Here is a 13,511-nt window from a genome sequence, read left to right as displayed (position 1 = left end):
GCTCCTTTTCACTGGTCTCGACGATGGTGTTCAGGTATAGTGCACTAGAATACCTTCTCCGACACTTTAGTTCAGGCTGGTGTTGGTGGCTTAGAAACGGAGTTGGCGATTGTGTGAATAAGGTTTCACCAAAGTATCTTGCTCGAAAAAAAAAAAAAAGTTTTGTGACGTAAGCGCCCTTTGAAGTTTCGGTGGAAAAGCAAATGTTCGTTGGAGGTAAACTTTTTTTAATCAAGTGTGAAAGAGGGTACAATGACAAATCTTATTTTAGAATATTTTGCTGACGTTGTTCTTTCATGCGACGTCATAGTGAACACACGATAGGACTTTCCGCGTTTAATTGACTCATTAAAAAAGCAAGAAAAATGCGTTTTCAGAATTTCTGTGGTAAACATAATTAATGTTTCAGCCACAATACTTTTTAAAAACTATTTTTACCCATTGCTACAGTTTCTGCTAAAAGTACTTTTCCAGAAAATTGCTTTCGAAGCTGGCAAAGAGTCACTTTCTGACGATGTTTACACCTAAATTAAACATTAAGGCCCCCCAGATAAAAAAAAAAAACAGAAAAAAATCATACATATATAAAAAATCAATCAATAGCTCCAACCTTTTAACTGTGATCAAGAAATTTTGATTCGAGTAGATTTCGTTTGAGACCAAAAAACAAAAAAAAAAAAAAAAAAACAAAGAAATTTAAGTCCACAACCAATCTCACCGGTAGACACTCCCGAATGTTGCCTTTTGTTGGGCCCAACGGAAGGAACATCCCACAACCAGCGAAACGCATCGGGGATGTGGCGTGTTTATCATTAAATTCTCGCAAAATCGCAATTTTCCTGATGTATGCAATGCTCCAAGTCGGCTCTACATGTGGTCCTAGAGATGGCTTTTATTCAATTATCACCAAATCTTTCAAGAGAGCCTTCATAGAAACTGTTCTCCTTTGACACCTGTTTTGTACCGCCGGAACAACACATTCGTGTGGTTCAGATATGTTCACATTCTGCAAGCGTGGGCGTTTCGCCCACAGATTCAGTGATCACACCATACACAATTCGTTTCCTACCTTTTAAAGATCCCTGTGACCCACCATATGACATGTTGATGTTATTTGGCTTATATAGCCTTTGGCGCAGTAGAATGTGCGACAGGCACACTGAGCGACCGCGAAGCACTCAGTCGTTTTTTCGGGAATCTGCTGCTTCCGTTCGTAGTGTGTACCTGCACAAGGAACAGCGCCGCACTGGATGCCTTTGTTGGACGCTTGCGCATGCTTGCCTGACTTTTGAATGTGTTTTCAGTCGCCTTAAATTTCTGTAGCCCTTCGTTTTTCTTGTGTTGCTGAGAACTCTGCTCCCATGTAATTAAATAAAAAAATAAATAAAAAAAGCTGGGTGTTTCGCCCGGTGGGTAAGAGACTCGGCTTCTGAGCTTGGGGTCGTAGGTGCGAAATTCACCACCACCAGCGTCTTCCCCTTGATATAGCGGACTTGGTCCACACGGTTTGGACCTGTCCCAGCTTTGATGAGCCAGATAGACGCAGAGAAGCTTGGGAGTCCTTGCTACTCAACGAAGACGAAAATGCTCAACGACAAGTCGTCGGTCTCGTCCTGACCGCCGCCGCGTCCCAAGGGATCCCGGCCGACGGTTAGGGAGGATGAGTGCGGGTTCAGGCTGAAGCCTCTACCCCGTCATCTATTTGGCGGGTGAAAATAAAGTCACTTCTCTCTCTCTCCCTTCAAATTTATTTCGTTTTATATTAATTTCTCTTTAGCGATTCGTCTTACCTGACAGACGCACGGTTGCACGGGTTTCCTCGTTGGGTAGGCATAAAAATGCTTACGCATTTAAAATAGGAGCGTGAAAGGACAGTAGGGGCTTTTGTTAATTAGTTGAATATGTATTTAGACTTCTCGTGCAAGTAAAGTCGGCCTCTCAGAATGATCTAGCTCAAGGACTAGAATTAGGTTATCTGCACATGCGATCTTTAAAAATTCCGGAAGACTTAGAATGATCCTCCCGCGTATTCAATACTCAGACAGTCTTTTTTTTATTCAAGTACCCTAAAGGCCCGTAGGGCATTACATAGGGATGGTATAATAAATCATTAAGTGACAGTAGAGGCATTCAAACAGGTAATGCATGTTAAAATAAAGACAAGAACACAAATGGAAAGAAAGATCAAAGAGAAACCGTAAAAGCTGTTACAAGAACACATCCTAAACTTTCAAGACACCTATAGCCATTAAAAGGGGTGTAGCACAAAATCAAGGTTACTTAGAATGAGTAATTCAAAAGAAAAATCCTTGTTAAAACAGGTACAGACAACAGCAAATACAGCATGTAACAATAAAAATATATATATAAATACATGTAAAATAATAAGAATAAGAAACTAAGCAGTACAAGGAACTTGGTGCTCACCTAAAACAAAGCCAAGTGTGCAAGGAGCATCAAAAGACGTTGATGACAAAAAAAATGAAGTGCAAAGAAAAAAAAACCCTAGACCACAATGGCGCCTTGAACGATTGCGCAAGAAAAGCCTATGTGTGTACTTTGAAATAGTCTTTTAGTTTTGCTAGGAAATCATCATGACTTAGAATGGATACTATTTCATTTGGTAACTTATTCCAGTGATATATTGCGAGAAAGAGAGGCGAATGACTTAAGAAGTTAGTGCGCGCCAGAGCGGGCTGCACTTTAAAGGGATGATCAAGGCGCGGGAAGATACGATGTGCGGGCCTGATGTGGCATGCGCTGAAAGACGACCTGCAGTGATAAAGCCTGTGAAAATGGGAAAGAAGTGCTATGAGTCTACGATTTTCTAGAGAGGGAAGATTTAGAGAATTTTTAATGTTGGTGATGCTGGAAGTTCGTGAGTAATTTTTCGTAATGAAGCGGGCTGCTTTGTTTTGGACTGACTCGAGCTTGTTTATGAGGTACGACTGATGCGGGTTCCAAATAAAAGACGCGTACTCCATTTTTGAACGAACCAGTGTCGTATACGCTAATAATTTAGTGGACTGGTTTGCCGAGTAAAGGTTACGCCTGATGTAGCCAAGTGTTTTGCACGCGCTGCTAGTAATCGCATCGATGTGTTGATTCCACGAAACGTCTAAATGTCTAAATATACATTTACAAACGCCCCACGCGCGCGCGGACTTCGCGGCGGCGCCGCCAGGAGCCGCAGCGTGTTCAATGGAAAGGGCGAGATAGGAACCCGGCTGCGTACACGCCTCATACATAATGCGTGTCTGCGGCGGTAGTAAGGTGTGTAACAATATCGCATTAACGTCGACATTAATCGTGAGATGAGTTCCGCCGGAATTTTTTCCCCCCCACAAACCAAATCCAACGCACCAAATAGCCAAGCAAAGCATCTAGCTAAACCTTGTTATGGCTGCGAATGCTTCGCCCTTCAGGCGAAACCACCATTTTTTTTTAAGTAGCCAGTGCACCAGTGTTGTATTCTATCGGATATTCTATGAGTATGCGAGCAATATTCAATTTCGAAACCAATTGATTTATTGCAAATCTGCATCCATTTCAAAGGCTGTCGCCAGGACGTCGATGCATGAAATCACGTTTTAATGAATTCCTGCCAGACTGTATAACTTGGTGAAAGGGCAACACAGAGACGTGTCGAGAAATGCTGTCGGCACCCCTCTATGAAGCAGCACGTTGGATCAACGGAGCGATCTGTAGATGTCCGTGCATAGCCGTCAGGGGGTGGACACCTCCAATATTGAATGCAGAGTGACAGATTATTTTTACGCACCTTTCCTAACGCCACACGTAAAAAAAAAAAAAAAATACGTGAAAACAATGGCGGCAAAATTGACCTGCTGAGGGCGTCTGTTTTTTTTTTGTAGGTAAATTTCACAAAACAGATGTTTTTAATGTGATTAACATTCTTAGGATACCTCACGTCCTTTTCGATGTCTATCTATGCGTGCATAGATTGATGCATCTACAAACATTTTTGAAAGTGTTCGCTGAAACACCCGGCATATATTCACACACGCGCGGACTTCTTGGTGGTGCCACTAGATTGCGCAGCCTGTACTGCGGGAAGCGCAAAAGAGAGCTAAGAGCCCTGCGTTTTGGCTATGGAAATATATGGCGTGTGCTGCATTAATTGATTGTATTAATCGAAATAACGTCGACCCTCATCGTGAGGTGGCGGCGGCCGGTATTTTATTTTTTTATAATCAGCGGTACTTTGCACACCGATGTATACTGCATTTGAAAAAAAAAAATGCATACAGGTTTACAGGCGCCTTCATATCGAAACGTGTACTTATTTATCGTTTTCTCGGGGACGGGGACCCGCTAACGACTTAAAGCGCGAGACGCGCTGCATGGTTTGGAACTTACTCGAATGTTATCGTTCATGTCGGATGCAACTCAAGTCTGCAGTGAAGCCCAGCCCACGCCATCATAACCACCAGCCACTGTTCCTCCGCGAGGCTGCAAATAGTTCGTTCTTCAAACTTTCCCTGTTACCTAAATAAGGCGGTAACCACAGAAATAAAATTATAAGCGCGTAATTTTGTACGTTTTCCCTCGTCTATTATAGTGGAACGTACAAGCACGACAAGTACAGTCGTATCAAGTACGACGCCATCTTGAAAAGGTTGCATGACGAAGATTTTGTTTGCTTCTGTGATTGGCTGGCGGAGTAACACAACCCCGCGCGGTCCGTGTGCCTTCGTTGCCAACTGCTGTTCTTTTTTTTTTTTTTTTTTAGTTGTATCCTACGATATCTGTTGAGCATGTTCTCGCCGAACCTTGTGTAATTAGACTGCATGCGTGACACAGATTGTGTAGTCGTTTCTGGAAACAACGCGGGTACCAGCGATTGCACTGGAACCTCCGATGAGTGATGTATAAAAACCGACACGCTTGACCCGCTGACCCGCCGTGGCTGCTTAGTGGATATGGCGTTGTGCTGCTAAGCACGAGGTGTATGTACAATGTTGTGCATAATGAACACGGAAACAAGAAAGAACCATGGGACACACACGACGCAAACTCACCGTCTTGTGTCCGTGTTCTTTATGCGCAACATTGTAGATACTTATAACACACCAACAGGCCCCACCCATCCAACAGACCTCGTGCTACCTTAGTGAAGCACAAGGTCACGGAATCGAGTCCCGGCTACGCGGCCGCATTTCGATGGGGGCGAAATGCGAAAACACCCGTGTACTTAGATTTAGGTGCACGTCAAAGAACCTCCAGGGGGTCCAAATTATTCCGGAGTCCCCCACTACTGCGTGCCTCACAATCAGATTGTGATTTTGGCACGTAAAACCCCATAATTTAATTAATGAATTTGACCCGCTGATCAGATTTCGACGATCGCCGACTGTGTTCGCCGCTATCTTTGTGCATGGAGTGTAACTTGCTTCGGCGAGCATAGGATCGCCCCATAAAAAGTTAGTTTCGTCATACACAGTTCTGCTGTGTGTTCTTCACCGTCACTACTACGTCACAATATGCCGCTCGGCTGTGTGGTGCATATCACGTGAGGCGCTTACACTCCGGACCTCTGGTGGGCGAGATCTATTTTCATTTCTACAAGGCTCTGGAACATGTAGAGTACCGCAGGAGCTCTCCCATATACCAACTGAAACAAAGTTTGACTTTGGCGAAATTAGTTATAATTGACAAGTATATACAGGGTTTCCCAACTTTATGATATAAATCATGCCCCAGGGTTAAAAACAATTGCGTTACTGGAAGAAAGCATAGTGCATATTGTCGCCAGTGCAGTGGAGAGGCCGCCAGTAATTTTTTCATTCCTGAGATTTAATTTGGTAATGTTAATTATTTATCTAACTCGAGAAGTACTGTCGTAATTATCAAAGTGTGAATGAGAAAATTGTAGAGCAACATGAAAACCTCCTGATACAGCTTTCTGTTGCTCAATACGTCCTACGTAAAAGTGTTTTTCAGAGCGTGAAAGAAGCCCGCTAATACACCCCTCGAGCGGCAAGTCGCACGGTAATTTTGCGTGTATCCGCGGGCTTCTTTCATGCTCGGAAAAACACTTTTATGTAGCACGTATTGAGCAACAGAAATCTCTATAGGGAGTTTTATTGCGATAGCAATTATATGGACACTCCAAGCGAATTTCTGCCGTTGCCATCGCCGTGGTCGTGGACGTCGCTGTGAGGTTCCGCATAAAGTACAAACACGGCAACATCGTCGCAGCGCGCCTTACGCTGTACGTGCGAGTGAAAGCTTGCGAGGGTCAGCCGCTGATCGCGGCTCGATCTCGCGCGCGCGAGGGAGAAAGCGCGCTACTTTTTCGTCGCGCGCGAGGCACGGGGCGGGGGCAAAGGAGGGAGGGGGGGGGGGGACGTTCTACTTCAGCGGCGGCTCCTAGCTTACGGCGCGGCCGCGGGCGCCGCATCCTGAAAGCGTTCTGCGACGTAGAAAAAGTGTGCGCCCGCGCGGGCCTCCTCATCAAAGCGATCCGCGATGCGGACAAAGTGCATCTATTGCCGGTAGCTTCGTATGCGTCTGTGCTTTCGACGTTTAGTTCGCGTTGAAGCGAGAGACGCTACGAAGGTCAATTCGTGAATTCGCTCGGTGCTGCAGCCGCGCCTCCTCCAGCGTTTTGACAGCGACTTTCCGCGGTTATCGAGCGAGATGTGTTCTTGTTTACCTGTGCAAGCGTGACACTGTGCTTGTTAATTTAGTTAATTTCGTTAATTTAAATGATTACAAGATTATAAGGCCAATAAAACTACTATCCTTAGTTCGTACAGTTGTCTACTAATTTGCTATCGCAATCGATGCTTCGCCTTTCTAGTGAAACTGGAAATTTTTTCATGTTGCTCTATAATTTTCGCATTGCCACTTTGATAATTAGAACAGTACTCCTCGACTTAGATAATTAACTACAGTTACCTAATTAAATCTCGGTAAAGAAAAAAAGGTTACTGCGGCTACTCCACTGTACTGGAAACAATGTGCACTGGGTTTTGTTCGAGAGCGCAAATGCTCTCTTTTTAGAAACTTGGCGCATGATAGTTGGGACACCTTTATATCTATAAAGCAATATTGACAAAGCCGCAGTGCTGGTAATTGTATAGTTTTTTTGTTAGCAGCCTTCAAATAGCTCCTAAGCAGACGGCGCGTGCACTTGGTGGTTGTCGCTATTACGTAAGTCCAAGCACGCCACCTCCTGGATTTCTCAGCGTGCCGCGGGCAGCCGCTTGGGCGTTGTCTTATCTTGGAGGTCATGACGAACAGCCGCGCGTTCTAGGTGATGCGTCTCTTACGGCGAGCGGTGATGATGACGTTTTAAATGCGTAAGCATTTCTGTGCTTACCCAACGAGAAAAACTTTCCGTCCGTCCTGTAAGACGATCGGTTTCATGACAAGGCCCGTAGCAGCGAGCGAATTCATCTTTTTTTCTGCCTCGCTCTGCCTCGCGCTTCAGCGCGAACTAAGTGGCGAGCACACAGCGCGCACGAAGCTATCAGCACTCGCTGCACTGTGTCCCCATCGCAGATCACTTTCAAGATAAGGGCCCGCGCGGCCGCGCCATACGCCGCCGTCACCGGAGTACGGTTGATAATGGTTCTACGCGAATGTATAAGACGCTAAAGAGCGATACCGGCTTATATTGATCGAGACGTCATCAGCGCACCTGGCGCCGCCTCCAGTAATTTGCTGGCCTCATCAATTCACCTATAGCGCAGCAGTTCGTGTCGCCGCAGCGATGTCGTTTATACTGGTCGGATCAAGTTTCATAACATTGATAATGACACCGGGCTGCGTTGAGATGAGCGAGTGGAACTATGCTTACGCATACTTTGACAACTCCCAGAGGAGTTACTGCGTGAGTTTTCTTTTTCAGCTCCGCTATCGATAACGGATATTTTGGCGAGCTTTTCACGACGCTTCTGCTTGTATTTGAAACGCCAAAATTTTCGGGGAGGCGCCCCTGTATACACACTATCTTACACGTTGACGCGGTTCAAAATCTCGTTGTGGTAGGCCTTTAACAGCGCGCAGTCAGCATGATGGTGGGACGTAACGTGGCCCGTATACTTTTGAGAAAGAGTCTACGTTTTGTTGCAAAAATTGCCGCAAGAATAAAAAGTTTGTTTACATTGTTAAACCTGCATGCAATACGAGCTTAACTTCCTCAAAAATTATGCAGAAACTTCATTGGAGTTGTCAAAGTATGCGTAAGCATTGTGCCACTTGCTCATCTCCACGCGCATGTTGCTTACTGCTATTGACGAATCAGTAGACTGTTCAATAATGCATGCTTTATTCGCCTTCTAAACTCTTTTGTCTCTTGAACCGAATATTATGAGCTCTCATCAATCTTTGTCAGTCGTTATCAACCTTATCGGATTCGATCCAGTCCTTACCGATCCTATCAACCCTTATCCATGATTATCAACCTTATCGGACTCGACGTACCCGACCGTTATGAACCCTTATTAGCCTTTATCTATACCTTATCGGACATGATCCGCCCCTTATCAAACCTTATCGGTAGTTTTAAACCTTATCGAACTTAATATGATCCTTATCATCACCCTTATCAGGCGTTATCAACCTTATAGAAATCGACCCTTATCTGTCCTATGAACCTTATGGGACATGATCCGAGTCAGCGAAATATGTTTTTCACAGAAGTTCAGAACGCTTGTTGCAATTTCTATGTAGATGATTGCATGTACTTATCGGAAATGGGGATGGTAGATCTAATTACATCTTGTTTGCACTTTGCAGGGCGTGCAGACCCATTATTTGTGCATATGTTAATTGTTTTTCAAGGTTCTGTTTGTTTTTCACGAGATACTGATCCCTGTTTACCGACGGCTCCTGACATAACAACACAAGGTAACCGCGAACCAAGGGAGGCATGGACGTTTAGAAGCAAACAAACAAGTAGCCCGACGCTCATATCTTCTAGTTACCGTTTGGACATTCTGCTTGCTGAGAAGTTTCCTTGGAATCGCGAAGAGCATAGAAGTGTTGCAGCTTGGGCTATAGCTGGGGCTAACTCGTAATGGACTTGTGAAACATTGAGAGAAGTTTGAACGAGGAAGTTCTTCCTACACGGAAGAGTGGAGAGAACAAGAGGGTAATACGGTTTTAGGCGTGCGACATGCACAACGTCAGTGGAAGTCGGGGCAGATGAGGCACTGGTACTGACTGGGGCGATTTCATACGTAACTGGAGTCACGGCACGCAGCACTCGATATGGGCCTGTGTACCGAGACGGGGAGTTTTTCAGACAGGCCAACGTGACGAGTCGGCGACCACAGGAGTACCAGAGATCCAGGCGAAAAGTGAACGTCTCTGTGATGTCGATCGTACAAACGCCGTTGGTTCTCTTGGGAGGTCAGGAGGTGATCGCGGGCAATTTCGTGAGCTTGGGCTGCCCTGTTGATGGCGTCAAGTGCATATTCGTTGGCCTGTGCTGCGGCGGATGCAAAGGATGTGTCCAGTGGCAATGTGGGTTCTCGGCCGAACAACAGAAAGAACGGGGAATAGCCGGCAGTGCCGTGACGCGAAGAGTTATATGCAAATGTGACATACGGTAGGACAAGGTCCCAATCAGTATGGTCAGACTAGACATACTTTGCAAGCATGTCTCAGGGTTCGATTGAGACGCTCCGTGAGACCATTAGTCTGTGGATGGTAAGACGTAGTGTGCTTGTGCCTGGTTGATCAGGACTGCAGTATATAGGTGGTGACTTTAGAAAGGAATGTCCGACCACGGTCAGTGAGCAGTTGGTGTGGAGCTCCATGCTGCATAATCACGTCGCGTAAAAGAAAATCGGCGACATCTGTGGCACAGCTTGTTGGAGGGGCTCTGGTGATGGCGTAGTGCGTGGCGTAATCTGTCACCACAGCGACCCACTTGTTGCCAGACGTTGATAGAGGGAAAGGGCCGAGTAAGTCTAAGCCAACGCGAAAGAACGGCTCCAAAGGAATGTCGAGTGGTTGGCACCCGGCAGGGAACGTCGTTGGTGTTTTTCGCCGCTGGCATTTATCACACAACGCAACGTATTTCCGTAGGGAGCGGGCAAGGCCTGGCCAAAAGAAGCGTCGGCGAATCCGGTCGTAGGTGCGGGAGACGCCGAGGTGACCTGCCGTTGGAAAGTCGTGAAGTTCTTGGAGAACAGCTGACCGGAGGTGGCGAGGAATGACGAGGAGTAGGGCAGGACCATCGGGGTGGACGTTGTGGAGGTATAATACACCATCCCGGAGAACAAACAAATGAAGGGACGAATCAGAAGGCGAAGATTCCAAACGATCAATGATGTCGCGCAACGTGGCATCATGGCGTTGCTCGTCGGCGACGTGTAGCATCTGAGAAACCGAGAAAACGCAAACGTCGGCATCGGTGTCAGGGTCGCCGGGTGGTTCGTCCAGTGGATAGCGTGATAAGCAGTCTGCGTCTTGATGTAGGCGGCTCGACTTGTAGACTACCACATAAGAATATTCCTGTAGCCGCAGAGCCCAGCGACCAAGCTGGCCGGTAGGATGCTTGAGTGAAGAAAGCAAGCAGAGCACATGGTGGTCCGTGCTTACAGAGAAATGCGTGCCATACAAGTACGGGCGGAATTTAGAAACCGCCCAGACGAGAGCCAGGCATTCACGGTCTGTAATCGAATAGTTGCGCTCCGCTGCTGTGAGGAGGTGGCTAGCGTAGGCGATAACATGATCACGCCCCTGTTGGCGTTGGGCTAAGACGGCTCCGATACCGTGACCACTGGCATTGGTACGGACTTCTGTAGGAGAGGACGGGTCAAAGTGGGCCAGAATAGGTGGCGTGGTGAGAATGTTGGTCAGGTGGGCGAACGCAGCAGTTTGAGCGGGACCCCACGTAAACAGCACGTCCTTCCTCAGAAGATCAGTAAGTGGTCGGGCAATCGCTGCGAAGTCTTTAACGAACCGTCGGAAGTAGGAGCAGAGTCCTACAAATCTTCGAGCGTCTTTGACAGACTGACGTACAGGAACAGACGTGACAGCATGAATTTTCTCCGAGTCTAGTTGAATACCGGAAGCGTCGACAAGGTGGCCCAGCATTGTAATCTTCCGGCGACCGAAGTGACACTTCGATGAATTTAGTTGGAGCCTAGCCTCGCAGAAGACTTCAAGAACAGCTGATAAGCGCTCAAGGCGTGCTCAAATGTAGGCGAAAATACGAGAACGTCGTCTAGGTAGCAAAGACATGTTGACCATGTGAACCCTAGAAGCAAAGAGTCCATCATACGCTCGCATGTAGCTGGGGCGTTGCATAGACCGAATGGCATAACTTTGAATTGATATATACCATCATGGGTGCCAAATGCGGTCTTCTCTCGGTCTCTTTCATCCACAGAAGTTTGCTAATAACCAGACCGAAGGTCTATTTATGAGAAGTAGTTGGCACCGTGGAGACAATCGAGGGCGTCGTCAATGCGAGGCAAGGGGTTGACGTCTTTTTTGGTAATTCGGTTTAGATGACGATAATCTACGCAGAAGCGCCACGTGCCATCTTTCTTTTTAACAAGCACAACGGGCGACGCCCAAGGGCTCGACGAGGGTTCAACAATGCCTTTGGCAAGCATCGTGTGCACTTCATCTTGAATAACCTTACGCTCTGAAAGAGAAACTCGATATGGCCGGCGATGAATAGGACTGGCATCACCAGTATTTATGTGATGCTTAACATTTGAAGTCTGGCCCAATTGTCGATTGTTAAGGTCGAATATGTCTTGGTAGGAAACCAAAAGGCGACACAGAGCTGCTGCTTGTTCAAGCAATAGGTCCGCAGCAATCATGGGACTAAAGGTTGCGTCAAGGCAAATAGCATCCTGTGGACATGTTGAAGACTCGGAGCAGCCGTCTACGGAAAACGCCGTGACGTGGTCATCTCCTATAGCGCGCAGCGCTGCAACCCATATGCCTTGGGATAGAACTTATATGCCTTGGGCCGCGGCGTTTGCCGCGGCAAGAACGCGGTTGACTAACCACGTGCGGGAATACGGGAGCGACGGCGGAGACTTCCGCCGTCGCCGCTTGCTGGAGACCAAAGAGACCCGGGCGATATCAGCGGGATCTCACGTGACCCACCCGGTGGCGCTGATAGCGCTTGCGATTCCCGCGCGCCGCCCGCGGAAGGAAAGTTTCCCCTCTCCCAACTCTCCCTGGCACGCATGCGCTTGACGCGACGTTCGCTGCCCGTGCGGCGGTTATGGGACCCGAGGATTCCCACAACGTGGACATCAAGTAAGTTCTGGTTCGTTGGGAGCGTCAATGGAGGATTTTGACACGACGAAGATAATGCAGCACTACGCCCAGGAGTTGCATGGTCTAGTTTTCCGTCCGGGAGGGCCCATAATTGGTCGGCGACGAATAGCGGCGTGGCTAGGGCGACGGGGACCGACGGCGCAGAGGTGACGGCGAGCGAGCGGGGCGACTGTAATCGATGGAGACGTCAGAGGTAGAAGGCATACGGCGAGGCGAGTAGCGGCGAGGGTCGGCATATGGGCGAGGAGACGGGGAAAAGTAGCTCGAATACGGCGATATCCAGGAGGGTGCAACAGTGACGAGCGACGTGGCCAATGCGGTGGCAACGGAAGCAAATGGGCTTGTCATCCGGAGTTCTCCACTCTGTAGGGTTGCGGTATCTGGGAGGGGAATACAGATCGCTGCGAGGCGCAGCTGTCGGCACCAGTCGGGCGTCAGGTGTCGGGGGACAGAGCAGGCAGCAGTAAAACCGAGGTTGGCAATTTCTTGCCGCACAACTTCCTGAATGAGGGAGATCGCCGGGGCTGGTTGGTCAATGGTGGAGTCAAGTGGGCGTGGATGGAACGGGGCAGGACTTACGGCCTCGAGCTCACGGCGAACAATACGTGTGATGGTCTCATTGGAGGGGGGTGAAGCGGTAAGGGCGACGCAGGACGACGTCGCAGCCGTGTTAGGGAGCCGGGAGAACTGTGGAATGACGCGGCGGCTTTTGGCGAGCTCAAAGCGGCGGCATTCCTTGACAATGACGTCGATGGCGGACACATTGTTGAATATGAACAAGTTGAACGCATCGTCCGCGATCCCTTTGAGAACGTGGCCTACCTTGTTAACTTCGACCATGTTCTCGTCGACTTTCCGGCAAAGAGCGAGCACGTCCTGTATGTACGAGACATACGATTCTGTGGAAGACTGCACTCGGGTAGCAAGCTCTTTTCTTGCAGCCAGCTGCCGACCGGTCGGATTTCCAAAAGGTTGCGGAGCTTCTCCTTGAAAGCGTCCCAGCTAGACATCTCCTCCTCATGTGTCCGGAACCAGACACGAGCTGTTCCACCCAAGCAGAAGAGGACATTCGCTAGCATTATGGTGGGGTCCGAGTGGTTGTTGCGGCTAACATGCTCATACATGCCGAGCCAGTCATCAACGTCGACATTATCTTGGCCGGAGAATATGCCAGGATCGCGGGGAGTGGCAACGGTGACGTACGTTGTGGTTAGAGTCGCAGTAGT

The sequence above is a fragment of the Dermacentor silvarum genome, chromosome 5, assembly GCF_013339745.2.
Source record: "Dermacentor silvarum isolate Dsil-2018 chromosome 5, BIME_Dsil_1.4, whole genome shotgun sequence".
NCBI classification, from domain to species: domain Eukaryota; kingdom Metazoa; phylum Arthropoda; class Arachnida; order Ixodida; family Ixodidae; genus Dermacentor; species Dermacentor silvarum.
Note: the sequence above shows the minus strand (reverse complement) of the source record.